The 13,949-nt window shown below is 38.0% G+C and overlaps 1 protein-coding gene and 1 pseudogene across 1 annotated transcript in view; one reads left to right on the top strand and one right to left on the bottom strand.

Moving 5' to 3' along the window:
- The window catches only part of LOC111511189 (uncharacterized), a 77,203-nt gene that overhangs the window by 33,939 nt on the left and 29,315 nt on the right, over positions 1 to 13,949 (bottom strand). The gene's annotated exons all lie outside the window — the stretch shown is intronic.
- On the top strand, positions 5,392 to 9,603 carry LOC141487363 (ubiquitin carboxyl-terminal hydrolase 2 pseudogene; annotated as a pseudogene).

Raw genomic sequence — 13,949 nt, forward strand, 5'->3', positions numbered from 1 at the left:
GATTCTGTGGGGTAATGCTGTTGATTCCTCAAAAATATTCAGGTTACAAAAACGCGCAATAAGACTATTAGCTGGGGCTAGGTATAGAGACCACTGTCAACCACTGTTCAAAACAATGAGGATTCTACAACTCCCTTGTGTGTATATATACCAAAATTTACTAGAAATCCATTCAGAAAGGCAGAATATACAAAAAGTTTCTGGCCTGCATCATTACACTACCCGGGCTGCTACGGCTGATGATTTAGTATTGCCACGTTACAAATTGTCCAAATCTGATAAAAATTCATTAGATTTTAAACTATATAATAAATTGCCTTGCGAATTCAGATCCATGAACGAGAAATTGTTCAAAATTAATGTAAAAAATTATCTTCTCGAACATTGTTTTTATTCTAGACACGAGTTTATTCAGAAAAAAATTCAATTTTGACATGTATTACCCAATTTATGTGATTGTGATATATTTTATATTGTATACCTGAAGACTTTTAGATAATGTTATTATATATTCATTCAATATGTTATATTAATTGTGATTCACTTGCTATAAACCATATCATGTATGAGTTACATAGTTAAATAAATATCTATCTATCTATCTATCTATCTATCAGTAGATGTTTATGTCTTGAAGGTGACAAACTCAGAAGATAGAAGCGCTGGGGTTTATAAGTCTCCCGAGAGCTCACAAACTTTTATGTCATACTAGTTTTTCATTGCATTTGAAAGGTATACGCTGCCTGTTCAATAAATAAGATGAATTTTTATTTTTCAAAAAATAATCATTTATTCATCAACTTTGTTCCTTGAAAGTAGTTCCCCTCAGATATAATATAGGGCAGGAGTGCCCCAAGAATCGAACTTAAGACCCATACTTTTTTCACTATATGTAAATGACCTGGCTACTGTACGTATTTCTGGTAGTTTCACCATTTTTGCAGATAATACCACACTTTTGTGGCATAATAAAAATCAACATAATTTATGCTAAAGCATCTGTAATGACCTCAGCTAAATTTAACAATGGTGTGATGCAAATCTGCTATCATTCAACCCTATAAAAACTAGTTTAATCACCTTTGAGTGCAATCCAACAGAAAGTATACTAGTGGAAAATAAGATCTCTACAAAATTCTTGGGAATGATATCGATGAGTGTCTGAAATTCGAGGAGCATGTAGACATTATGAATACGAAACTTTCCTCCGGGTCTTTTGTACTGAGAATAGTAGAAAATTTTCATGTTTTCTTTATTTTTTGTGTGGTCCTTAATCGAACAAGATGAATATATTTCATTAATGAAAATTAAATGGCTAGGTAACTGATTACGACGAAAAATGCACAGCTTTCATTAAACAAATACAACAAAATGCCCAAAATGCACCTACCACCTGAATGGGGTTGGCCAAAGTGATATACACTGCCCGCCACTCGCGATGGAACAACCCATTTTTACGGTGAAACATACTAGGGGGCAAAATAGGCTCAAAATTCCTTCAGATTCGTGATCAGGACTACCAACTTACTATAAATACACTTTTTTCCTGGAAAAATTCCAGGCCTGAAAAATCCGAATTTGTCTGACTTCTCATGGAAACACCCCCTATCTTCCGTAATATTCGAGGTAGAATGATGAAACTATCAGAACTGATGAAAATGCTCGAAATGCGCTTACAACCGGAGTTAGGTTGGCCAAAGTGATATACACTGCCCGCCACTCGCGATGGAACAACCCATTTTTACGGTGAAACATACTAGGGGGCAAAATAGGCTCAAAATTCCTTCAGATTCGTGATCAGGACTACCAACTCACTACGAATACACTTTTTTTCTGTGAAAATTCCAGTTCTGAAAAATCCGAATTTGTCTCTCTTCCCATGAAAACACCCTCGTGTTACCATGAGAAGGTATATCACTCCATCAGTCTTGAGAGTTTCATCATTCTACCTCGATTATTACGGAAAATACGGGGTTGTTTACATGGAGAACTGAAACACACTGTGTGTAAAATGAAAGTGAATTGAAATCCATTTCTTATTTTATAATATTCGACTTAATATCATTGCGGAAAAATGCTGTAATGTGGTCAAACTTGAAAAGTCAAGATGCAGAAGAATTTCAGAAAACCTGACGCAGCACTTACTACCAAAAATATTGGAAAATGTCTACAATGCAGTAAACTAGATGGCAGAACATTGTGGGGAAAATTTTGATAGAAGTGAAAGGCAACAAAAATGAGGTGTGTCACTTGATATCGTTTTCAGAGAGCTTTAAGAATTTTCCGGCAATATTTGTGTATCACAAATGAATGTTTCTTTTCCTTCTTTATTTTTTATAAGATTATCCAGAATTTACATTGTAACAATTGTTTTCATCTGATTTTTTTCTGAAATGTGGTCGAATTCACTTATTTAGTATTTTCTGTAAACACCTCGCGTCAGATTGTACCCACCAATGCAAGCCCATAAATACAATTTCAATATGTTATTTTTGAAAGAATAAGTGAGTCACATAGTTTCAATCTAGATGGCATCAATCAATGTGTATGCTGTAGATATATACAGTAGGTTTTGAAGGTCCACATCAACTTCGTCTACTGAAGTTTGCCAATTATTATGAGGAAAAGAAACACACGACTGAAATCATCATCAGCATACTTGTGACTACAACAATTGCTCATTATTTCCTGAAAGTCTGGAATGTGCAGCGATTCCTAGAATGTCTAGGACTTTTTTCACTATTTAGATATTGTCTGACTTAAGAGAAATACAGCCGAAGTTCATCTCGGTTCTGGTGTCTCTCAAGAAGTCTCAACTGTTGAACAACCCATCTAATACAAAATGATGTGGTTCAAACTTTCCAGGTTGGGAAGTCTGAGAATATCCAGCAACCTTTAGTTCAGGTGTTTTCATTTCTCAGACTACTGTACTATCAGTGAGTTCATTTTTTATCGAAGTATAGTTCGAATGAAATAATCACGAAGATCTCTGATTAGGAAGACCAGTCTACTGAAGATTTCGTGGATAATTTCTCTGATATCACAAGTGAGCCACGAAGCAGGTGGCTTTGGAATACGTATGTTTCTAATCAACAAATTCATATTGAAAATGTTCACCATTTTATCCATTGTTGGTAAATTTTATATGACATTCCAATTCAATATTCTTGAGTCATTCCCAAAGTCATTTTGATTTAAATTTCTGTAATAACAAAAGCTGACTTGTTTATACTTATTGCCTGCAATGAAATGATTTGACAAGAGATAGCAGAATGATAAGAAATTCCATTAAAGTTGAGAGTGTTAAAGGATTGTACTCCGTCCTGTTGTAACCAGTAAAAGTTTGACTAGTAGCAGTGATTTTAGTAGGTACATAAATAACTTGAAACAGATTATAACGCATATCTGTGGAAATCGTTGATATCGTGATGACACACAAAGTGTAAAGAATCACAGTTAGTTGATAAATTTGAAATTCCGTTTCCCAAGGATGCTAACAATGAAGATTTATTAGCATTTTGAGGCCGACAAAAACTCCAAAAATACGATTTTTACTAAATATTGGCTTTTTTACTAATTTTTTCGAAACAATTAAGTGAGACTATTGCAAAATTCCTCGAAATCTGTGTAATCACTTGACGTATGAATTTGGGAAGATTGTTTCAAGTTTGAAAACAAACTCCAGTTTTTTGTACTCATTGTAATTATTTGAAATTCGAAGTTTATTGATGAATGAAGGTTCGAAATTCATAGCACAATTCACAAAGTGCCAATTTTCACGAATACCTGCAATTCCCTTCGCTTTATTCGCATATATCAATTCCTTCGTGGGGTCTGAAAGTGGTCATAACCACATTTATGATTCAGTGGGCGACCGTAGCTCTAAGTGGAACACAATTTTCTGACATGCTTCCCTCTACATGGTACTGCTGACCCAGTACTGATTCTCGACCGACCCACAACCGAATTCAATTATGTTTGCAATGTGCTAAACTGTTTTTTATGTTAATTGATGTTTTGTGGTTGAAAAAGAAAGTTGGGTATTACCACGACTTCAGATGATGAATAACGGTGTGATGTATTAAGATACTTTATTCGAAATCATGGTGTGTAGGCTTTTACGATCGGTGTCTCACAAACAATGTCTTTAATCATTTATTGGGGGAATCTTTGTGTTATGAAGTGCCGGTATTCATTTCTTGTTATTGTTTAAGCTCTCCTCCTGATGGTTGAAATTATTATTATGTTTATGTATTTCTGATTCCTCTCTGAATAGCCTTGGATAGTACCCTCTGCTTTCATCAAGAACGTAAGTGCATTCGGAAGCAATGGCATGGCTGCCCTTTGAGAGAGCTTGACTGAGCATTGAAATGTAACATTTTTTTTGGTCTTAGCTTGCGTTTTTCAGAGAACGCAATTTTATTTTTTTAATGTGTAGGGGAGTTCAAGTTTGTGGGGTCGCCACCCTTGTCCTCCGGCCGTCATCTTGCAAAAAGTGGTGCAAAGAGTTTTGGCGCTATATCTCGTAAACTAGCAATCCTAGAGAAAATTTAATTGAACATGAAATGTAGCAAATTAATTTTTCTACAATTTTATTTCCATCACTTTTTATCGTCAAGTGACAAACAAAAAAGGTATGAACAAAAATAAATGAAAATTTTGTAACAAGTTTACTTTTGTTGGTTATAACTTTTTTCCAATGACATGACAATGAGATGACATCATAGCAATTCCGTAGAGAGTTTTTCAACGAACAATTTCCACAATTGAGTTGTTTAATTTTATTTATCTATCTAAATATTACAGCGCTCCAAACTTGACGAGAATCGTCGAATGTTCATAGGGATACAATAAAAACAAAACGTTAGGCTCACTTTTCTATCTATATATTTTTTATTCATACAATTTATTATGATCTCAACATTCCTATGCTATTATTAAACTATTTTTGGCCCTTTTCCCCACCACCTATGAGGTAGAGTCTGGAGGCCCCTTTTTTTATGTGGTATCACCAATAGACTTAATTCACGGGTAATTTCTAGATATATAAATTGAACCTTCCAACACACGCCATACAAAACAAACATAATTTCCCACCACCAGAGAACATAAAACAAGTCAATAAGGGAAACCGTATGGACATCTGGGAAAACTTAAACATCCATAAATTTCACAGTCATAATTCACTTATCGAGAAACAAATACAAATCAAAACACAAAAAGACCTCACATTCAATATACTACACAAAATAATACACACTCCTTGAAACAGTAAACCTATCCGACCCAAAAAATATTACCTGATGTAACCCAAATACAGTCAAATTTACCTAAAGTATCTGCAGTACCTGCACTAAAGCGTTCGGACCGCACGAAAGGACAAACAAGAGGATGACATATTATGTCATCCTGATGCTGGGTGATGATCCCCCTCCCCAGGACTATCGCATGGGATCATCCACGGATTGGGAAGCCTTCAAGGCTCATCTAGTGGAGACACCTACAGAACGCGAGGCACTTCAAACTCGCAACGGTCTCGACGCGGCAGTGGCAGATTTCGAATTGTCTGTGAACAACGCTTTCCGCGCAGCCACAACCAGAACAGAGTGTCCTCTGCGGAGCTATAATGAGTTTCCTCCCAGGATAAAGCATCTTATCCGGGAGAGGAATCGACTCAGACGAGTTTATCAGCGGACCCTCTATCCTGGGGACAAGGCTGCTGCTAGCAGGATGGCCAACCAAGTTAAACAGGCCATCATTGACTATAGAAACGAAAGGTGGAGTGAGTGTTTGGAATCTCTCGAACCTGGGGTGAGTCACCCGCAGGCTCGAGAAGAGGAAAACTGCTCCCTCCCCTCTTCATGGACAGCGCGGCATCTGCTACTCCCCCGCCGAGAAGGCGTTGGCTTTTGCAGATACAATGGAAAATCAGTTCCAACTTAACGTTGATCCGGATGATGATATTGACCGTGATATCCGGCTGGAACAACGAGTTCAGCGTATCCTCTGGGAGAATGATGACGATGTATCCGTCCAGCTTCGGAGGAAGAACTGAGGGGATACATTAGAGCCTCCAAACCCAAGAAGGCTCCGGGAATTGATTCAATCAACAATAAGTTGTTGAAGCAGCTCCCGGAGAACTTTATCAGATATCTATTGGACATTATAAATAGCTCAATCGCCCACAGATACTTCCCTCGAAGATGGAAGCATGCCGTAGTTGTCATGATTCCGAAACAGGGCCAGAACCCGCTGTTTCCCCAAAATTATCGTCCAATTAGTCTGCTTTGCTCAATGGCTGAGCTGGCTGAACGTGTTGTGCTTCAAAGGCTAACTGAAGAAGTTGAAGACCGAAATTTTCTGCCTGATGAACAATTCGGTTGCAGGAGGGCACACTCCATCGAGTTACAGGCCTTGAGACTGATCAAAAACTCCATCTCAGAGCTAAATAATAGGAAGACAGTCCATCTTGTCCTCCTGGACATTTCAAAAGCCTTCGACCGAGTATGGCACGAAGGCTTATTACACAAAATGCTCGATTTCGACCTGCCTCGGGGCCTGATCCGGTGGATTAGGTCCTTTCTGAAGGGCAGATCATTTCAGGTTCGAGTTGAAGGAACCCTGTCTCCTGTCAGGGAAATCCAAGCTGGAGTGCCTCAAGGAGCTGTGCTGTCTCCACTACTGTACAGCCTTTACGTGAGTGACCTTTCGAGGTTCGACCACGTCGACCAGTCCATTCAGTCGAGGAATCAGAGAGTTTTCGAGTCAGCGGAAACTCATGATAACCCATTAGTTAGGGAAGCTGTAGATTACACTATAGACGACCCCACTCGATTCAGAAGGCCCCGTCACTCGGTTGAGTGAAGGCCCCACGACGTCTGTTAAAATGAACACTTTGTTCATCAATACCCCAGTCAGGAAGGGATACACAAGGCCAGAGCGGCATATATGTCATTGACCTTTATGCCGTCACCAAAACACTCTACGTTATGAACCACTCGTCCTCCTATATATACTATATATACTACTATACTATATATACTACTTATATACACAGAACATGGAGCGAAACCCGAGAAAACAGCTCATCATATATATATATATATATATATATATATATATATATATATATATTTCTATTTTTTTATTTTTTTTTTATTTTTTCACTATTATTTTTTTCTATCTTCACGCCCCAAAATTTTCCAACTTTTTCCCAAATCGAATAATCCGGGGGGGAAGTTCCCCCCTTCCCCCCATGGCGACGGCCCTGGTTACTATAATTAGTTTTCCATGAGCAATATTGAATGCGTTAATGAAGGATGTTTGTTGGGGGAAAACTTTGAGCAAACACCGCTAAAATTTGAGATTTGTGCAAACGACAAATCCAATAATTATTTTCAAAATGAAGTTATATAGAATCAATTTCACCAAAATCTCGGAATTCCAAAGATCAAGTTTTATCACGTATCTTGCCAAAAATTACTCAAAAATATATCAGCGATTGCATACTACCCGCTTTCCTTGGTTTACTCAGAAGAACTACAGAAAGTAGATTTGTCGGGTGTTGGGCGATTGCTCCTCATTTGTAAACATTTAATCTTCCAGTCCCGTGAATCATTAGCTTATTGCGTTGTCAGTTAAGCCGGAGAAAGAATTTCACTGGTGACACAGTTTTGTAGCCACCCACACAAACTTGAATGTCGAGGTCCTTCTTTGACATCTAATAGTACGAGTGCCAGCGCCACTTTTTGCTGCCAGTTTGCTTTAATTTTTTTTGGGCGTTCAAAGACTTCTCAAGTATAGTTTAGAGATTAATGGGCTATGGGTTGGAAAGTAAAAAACTGAGATAATGAATCTTTCGGTAATTTTAATGTGAAAATGAATTATTGAAACGTCAATAAGAATCATCTGTGCCGTTTTTTAAACAAAGAGATGTTGAATCTTGTACCGGTTTTTAGAATATTTGAATATGCGATTTTCTTCTCGACTTTCAACCTATCAGTTTTTAAACTTCACTTCCATTTATTATTGTCAAGCAGACTAACTAAAGTTTCAAATGCATTCTGATCGTTATTTGAATCACTATGATATACTGTCACTTTTATGGTGATATATTAGAGAAAAAATCAAACAAAATCAATTATCTACATATATCCTCGATACCAATAAATACCTATCAAGAATTGAAGTATATCGCAGTGTCTATATATCTGTCTGTGTATTCGAACGTGATAAACTCAAAAATACTGAATATATTTTCATACTCGATTTGCAAACTGAAAAAATTAATAAAACTTTGAAACTATCAAAAAAAGTAAAATTATACATTGAATACATTTTTAATATATCTTTCAAATGAGTTATTCAACAAATTCGTAACTTTTATAAATCAATTGTCAATTGCATTAGTTTTTAAAAGTTTTTTTCGCCCTTTTTCACTTCTAGTATGATAAATAACGTGAATAGGATAATATACTTTTGGGAAAATATCAATTATTGATAAATTCTTCAGTCAAAACCTTTGGGTTAAATGGTTTAAAAAATATTGGTAACACCTGTTTCATGAACAGCGTAATTCAATGTTTATCAAATACGAGATGGTTATTGGAATATTTGAAAAAGGATGAATTCATGAAAGATATCAATACTAGTATTTCTAGTATGAAGGGTGCTTCAATAAAATCGTTTGCAGAAGTCATCAAGGAGTTGTGGTCAGAAGATTCATTTGATAAAGTAGTAAATACAGCCTCCTTAAAAAATCAGATTCAAAGTTTTGCTCCTCGATTCATGGGTAATTCCCATCAAGACGCCCAGGAGTTTCTCCGTTACCTTTTAGAAGGATTACATGAAGAGGTTGATATAATTAATGAGAAACCTAAACCAATCTTAACGGAGATTGACGAAAAATTGAGCGACAGCGGAAATGCACAAGAGTCATGGCTCACATATTTGAGGATGCATAACTCTAAGATTGTAGATAATTTCGTTGGCCAATTGAAATCCACGATGAAATGCACACACTGTGGATACTCTTCAGTAACATTTGCTCCTTTCTGAGATTTGTCTCTCTCCATACAACAAAGAACCGACCAATTGAGTTTGTGGCAATGCTTAGATTATTTTTCAAGAGAAGAAACTTTGGATGGAATTGAAAAACCGACGTGTTCGAAATGCAAGGAAAGGAGAAAATGCATAAAGTCCCTATCAATCCCCAAGTTTCCCTATATTTTAGTAATACATTTAAAAAGATTCTCTCCAACGGAAAGTAGAGGCAAATTGAATGATGTCATCGAATTTCCTCTAGAAGGATTGGATATGGACAATTTTGCAGGAGAAAATGTGGCTACTTGTTATAATCTATATGCACTTTTAAATCACAGTGGAACTACTAACAGAGGATATTATACAGTATACTGCAGACACCCGTATACTGGCGCGTGGCACAAATACAACGATTCACACGTGTCACCAATTTCACCAAAGTCGCTTGTGAGTGGAGAAGCATACGTCCTCTTTTATGTAAAGGATGGAACAAAATCGCACCTTTAAGATAACCGAGGGAAAGTTTCTTTGTGCAATTATTATTTATTTTTTGTTAATTTCTTACATAGTAGAACTTAATATTGTGATTTTTTGTGGTTGTAGCAATAAAGACGTTTATTATAAAATTGATGAATTATTGATTCAATCTGCAACGGATGCAATTTATTAGTCAAAAATAATTTGGTTTTCATCTATTAATTTATTCTGCAATAAAATAAATAGTGAATTATTTCGTTATATCTGGGAGGGGTTGGGCAGCATTTTTGATGAAAGCTAACAGGAAAGTACCACCGCTTCTCACGGATAACGTCGTTAAATTTTAGCCAATTCATACCGAATATCAATGAAATATTCTCATAAACCTTCTTCGTAAATCACTATGTCCATTGATGGAAATTGTATATCCATTCGGTACTTTTTAAATCCATCGCTTCCAAACAAACAGCCAGACAAGCAAAAAGACGATGCAGTGGCAGACTTCAATTTTTTCTCTTTCTTTCTTATACATTTTCTACAATTTATCGGTTTACTTAATTCATGCATACGTAAATAATTTTCATTGAGCTCTGAAGAGTAAAAGAACTCTTGTGAGTTATAAAATAAATACAGCGAGTGTACAGAAAACCTACGCACAGGCAGATACATGAATAAAAACTCGAACCACCATCCACAACGGAAGAGAGGGGTGATTAAAACGTTGATTGGGAGAGCACAACGAATCTGTGAACCTGTAAGTTTGCCTAAATCACCCGAGAGCACAACGAATCTGTGAACCTGTAAGTTTGCCTAAATCACCCGAAAAATACATTCAAAGAGAATGGGTACAACAGAGAAGAATTCGAGCGAGCCATATGATCCAGAAGACAGAACGCCAAAGTAACCCCAGTTGAGCCAGTCAAGGGAAAAGCTTTCCTTTCCTATGTCAAAAATGTAACAGACCGGATTGGTAGAATTTTAGTGAAACACGACGTGAAACCAATATTCAGGCCAAGAAAAACCATCAGGCAGTCTCAGATCAGCGAAGGACCTTAGGGAACCTCTAGCAACGCCAGGGGTATACCTTTGTAGATGCGGTCGGTCCACATCGGAACTGCGAAACGAAGTATAGGGACTCGCCTCTCAGAACACAAGAGAAACTGTCGCCTCGGACAAAATAACAGATCGGCTGTGGCTAAACATGCTCTCAACAAAGAAGATACCCACATATCTCATTCGGAAACACAGTAATACTCGACAGTACCCAAAATTACGGCCCAAGAATATATAAAGAGGCAATAGAGATTCAAAAGCATAGAAATAATTGCAATAGAAAAGAAGAGACATTCCATAAAAGCTTGCTACCTGTCGTTAGAGGTACACGAACATAAACAGGTATTACAATTAGGAACGATATAAATAGAGTGCCCAGTACAGAAATAGTAGTTCAACGACCATCTCAGAGAGTCGCTGTCAGGCGACTGCAGTAAGTATAAAAACTCACATACAGATCACTAACACACACTTTCTTACAGATACACACACACGCGACCGAAAGGCACTTGTCTCTAGTAAGGTTAAAGGGACTCCCATACAATCATGATACAGTAAAGTGAGACAAATAAAATCAACAGATCACGAGAGTGAAAGCACCTAAAGGCTGACTTTCGACCGCAGGAGGTCACAAGCCAATCTTGCTGAAGTGCCTATCAGCAGGTTAAGGTCCACCCAGGAATGAGAAGGGGTGGATGGACGAGATTCCAGTTTCTGCATACAGTAACCCTTTGGGGAAGATTCTATCTCAGGTCACACAACCCCGGGGGACATGGGGGAAAATAGTAGTTAATGCGTTGGATATAACAGGAACAAGATCCCGAGTACCAGCTCGGATATTGCGACCATTACCACATCGCCTTTGAAACTGTCTACCACAGCAGTAGACGGAACGTCACGCATAAAAACCTGCAGACCCCGGTCAGAAAACTCAGAAAATAGCCTTCATATAATTACCTCAACAATAATGGATTCTACACAATTGCATATGCAGATGACATAGGTATCTTGCAGACTGTCAAATTTGTGAACACACTGTGCGATAGAGCGCAGGATGGTCTCAAAATAATAGAGACATGGTGTTAGAAACACTCTCTGTCGATCAATCCCAAGAAGACTGAGATGATCCTTTTCACCAGGAAAAGAAGTTCATCGGGCTTAAAACCTCCCGAAATATTCAAAAGCGAACTGAACTCCTCTGAAGAGGTGAAATATCTTGGTACTATCCCCGACTGGAAGTTAACATTGAACTCTCACCTACAGAGTAGAGCAAAAGAGCATATGCGGCTTATGAGCAATGTCGGAGGACAGTGAAACGCGCATGGGGTCTTTCACCCCGTGTGGTCATCTGTATCTACACTGCAATAATAAAACCTATGTTAACGTACGGAGCCATTGCATGGGGACCGCAAGTTCTACAAGCAACGACCATCCAAAAATTATATCAATTACAGCGACTGGCTTGTTCAAATATCACAGGAGCCATGAGAACAACAACCGCGGCATTGAAATCAATTACCGGTCTGACCCCTCTTGACCTGTACGTTAAGCAGGTTGCGTTAATAGCCATGGTCAATTGCGCACGGCTGGTGTAAACCTCGAAGTAGGCATGGGTCAATTTAGGCTAGGCCTATGGCGAGAAGCGCTTACTGCGCAACCTCTGCTGCAGGCAACCAGTGATGCAATTGAACTCAGGATTGTGTTCAATAAACCCTACAAAATACGAATGAAACAGAACACAGAGTCAGATGCTACAAATGCAATACGCATATATACAGACGCTCAGGATGTGGAGTGTACTCCAGAAGATTGAGCCCAAGGATTGAGTGTGGAATGGAAAAAATACCAGCGTGGTCCAAACAGAACTGGCTGGTATCTCAATCGCCATGAAAGAAATAACCAGGAAAGAAATTTCTGGCAAAAACATAACAATCTTCACTGACAGCAGACACGCCCTATTAGCCTTGAGCAGACAACGTGTAACCTCAGGTCTAGTACTAGAGTGTCACCAAGATTTAGCCAAAGCCTCGGTAGATAATAACATTATCATGAGGTGGGTTAAAGAGCACGACAGGAGTAAAGGTAATCGCATTGCCGACTCTTTAGCCAAGGAAGCGGCTGGACTAAGAGTTTTAGGACCACGTGGCCTATATGAAGGAGATGTCTTCCAGTGACCTGTCCACCTTCCTGGAAAAGACAGCATGGACGATGACCTAGGAGGACAACTCCTTGAGAGGATGTACAATGGGTCACATGTGGCCTAAGTGCTGTGGGCTTACACTCACCCTCCCTACTCAACAGATACAGCTACAGATAGCCTCCATATATATTTTCTATTTACGTTCGAAGGTCATTATACTTGCTGAATTCATAATTTGTAGGAAAATATATAAATAGGCAATGTGGACAGAAACTGTCTCTGGCCCTCGGACTAATAATCGCCGTGACCTCGATCCTTGTCCGGTTCGCGATTGGCTTTTTTCCGCTTGGCATCCGATGAAAGCCCACGCGCAATGAACTCACTTGTCTCAATGTTCTCTCTTTGGATAGGAAACGTTTTTCTTGGTTGCTCTCCGCATTCCAAGATGAGCTTGTAAAAATCATTCATTTGATGGTTGGATGCTTTCGAAAGCTGTGAGAACAGTTTCGTTTTGTTATAGATACTGTTAACAGGGTGAACCATGATCAGTTATAGAAACTACCAGAAGTAAACAAATCGATACTATACTAATCAACACGTTTGTTATAGACTCCACCTGATGAAAAAGTACAGATACATTTCAATATAGAGGGTGTTTATGAAACATGCGGCAAAAATGCGACTATTCTTTAGACTATTCTAAGATTATTTTGTATGATTGATGATTTTTGATAAGGCGCTTTGTTTAAAAAATACGTGGCGAAGCGGAAAAGAATTTCGACAATAATACTTTTGGTAATTTATTATTAATGTAGCCGAAATGAAAGTATAGCGTACTACACTGGACCTACCAAGTAATAAGAAATCCAATAATTCTGTTGGTACGGCTGCAGACATTCAATTTGCTAAGTGTAACGCCATCAGAAACGATCCTGGTGTTTTTGAAAGAGTTCGGGAGTCGATGAGGAGAAGATTTGATTCTTACATCCGAGTATGCATACATGCATATTGAAATATAAGTAAAAAATAGAAATGGATAAAGAAACAACATGTTACGATATATACGTCACAATGACAGTGTCCTGACATTACCAACTTCAAGTATAAATTCATCTATTGTGTAGAAACCTTTTTCTGATAGAAACACTTTTTTAAAAACTTGAGGTGGCAGTGTCTTCATATCGCATGTCAGTATATTAAAGAGACGGATACCAACAAACATAGGATGGTGTTTTTG

The sequence above is a fragment of the Leptinotarsa decemlineata genome, unplaced genomic scaffold (genome assembly GCF_025532065.1).
Source record: "Leptinotarsa decemlineata unplaced genomic scaffold, Ldec_3_MD MMD2_tig00078422_RagTag_RagTag, whole genome shotgun sequence".
Classification (NCBI taxonomy): domain Eukaryota; kingdom Metazoa; phylum Arthropoda; class Insecta; order Coleoptera; family Chrysomelidae; genus Leptinotarsa; species Leptinotarsa decemlineata.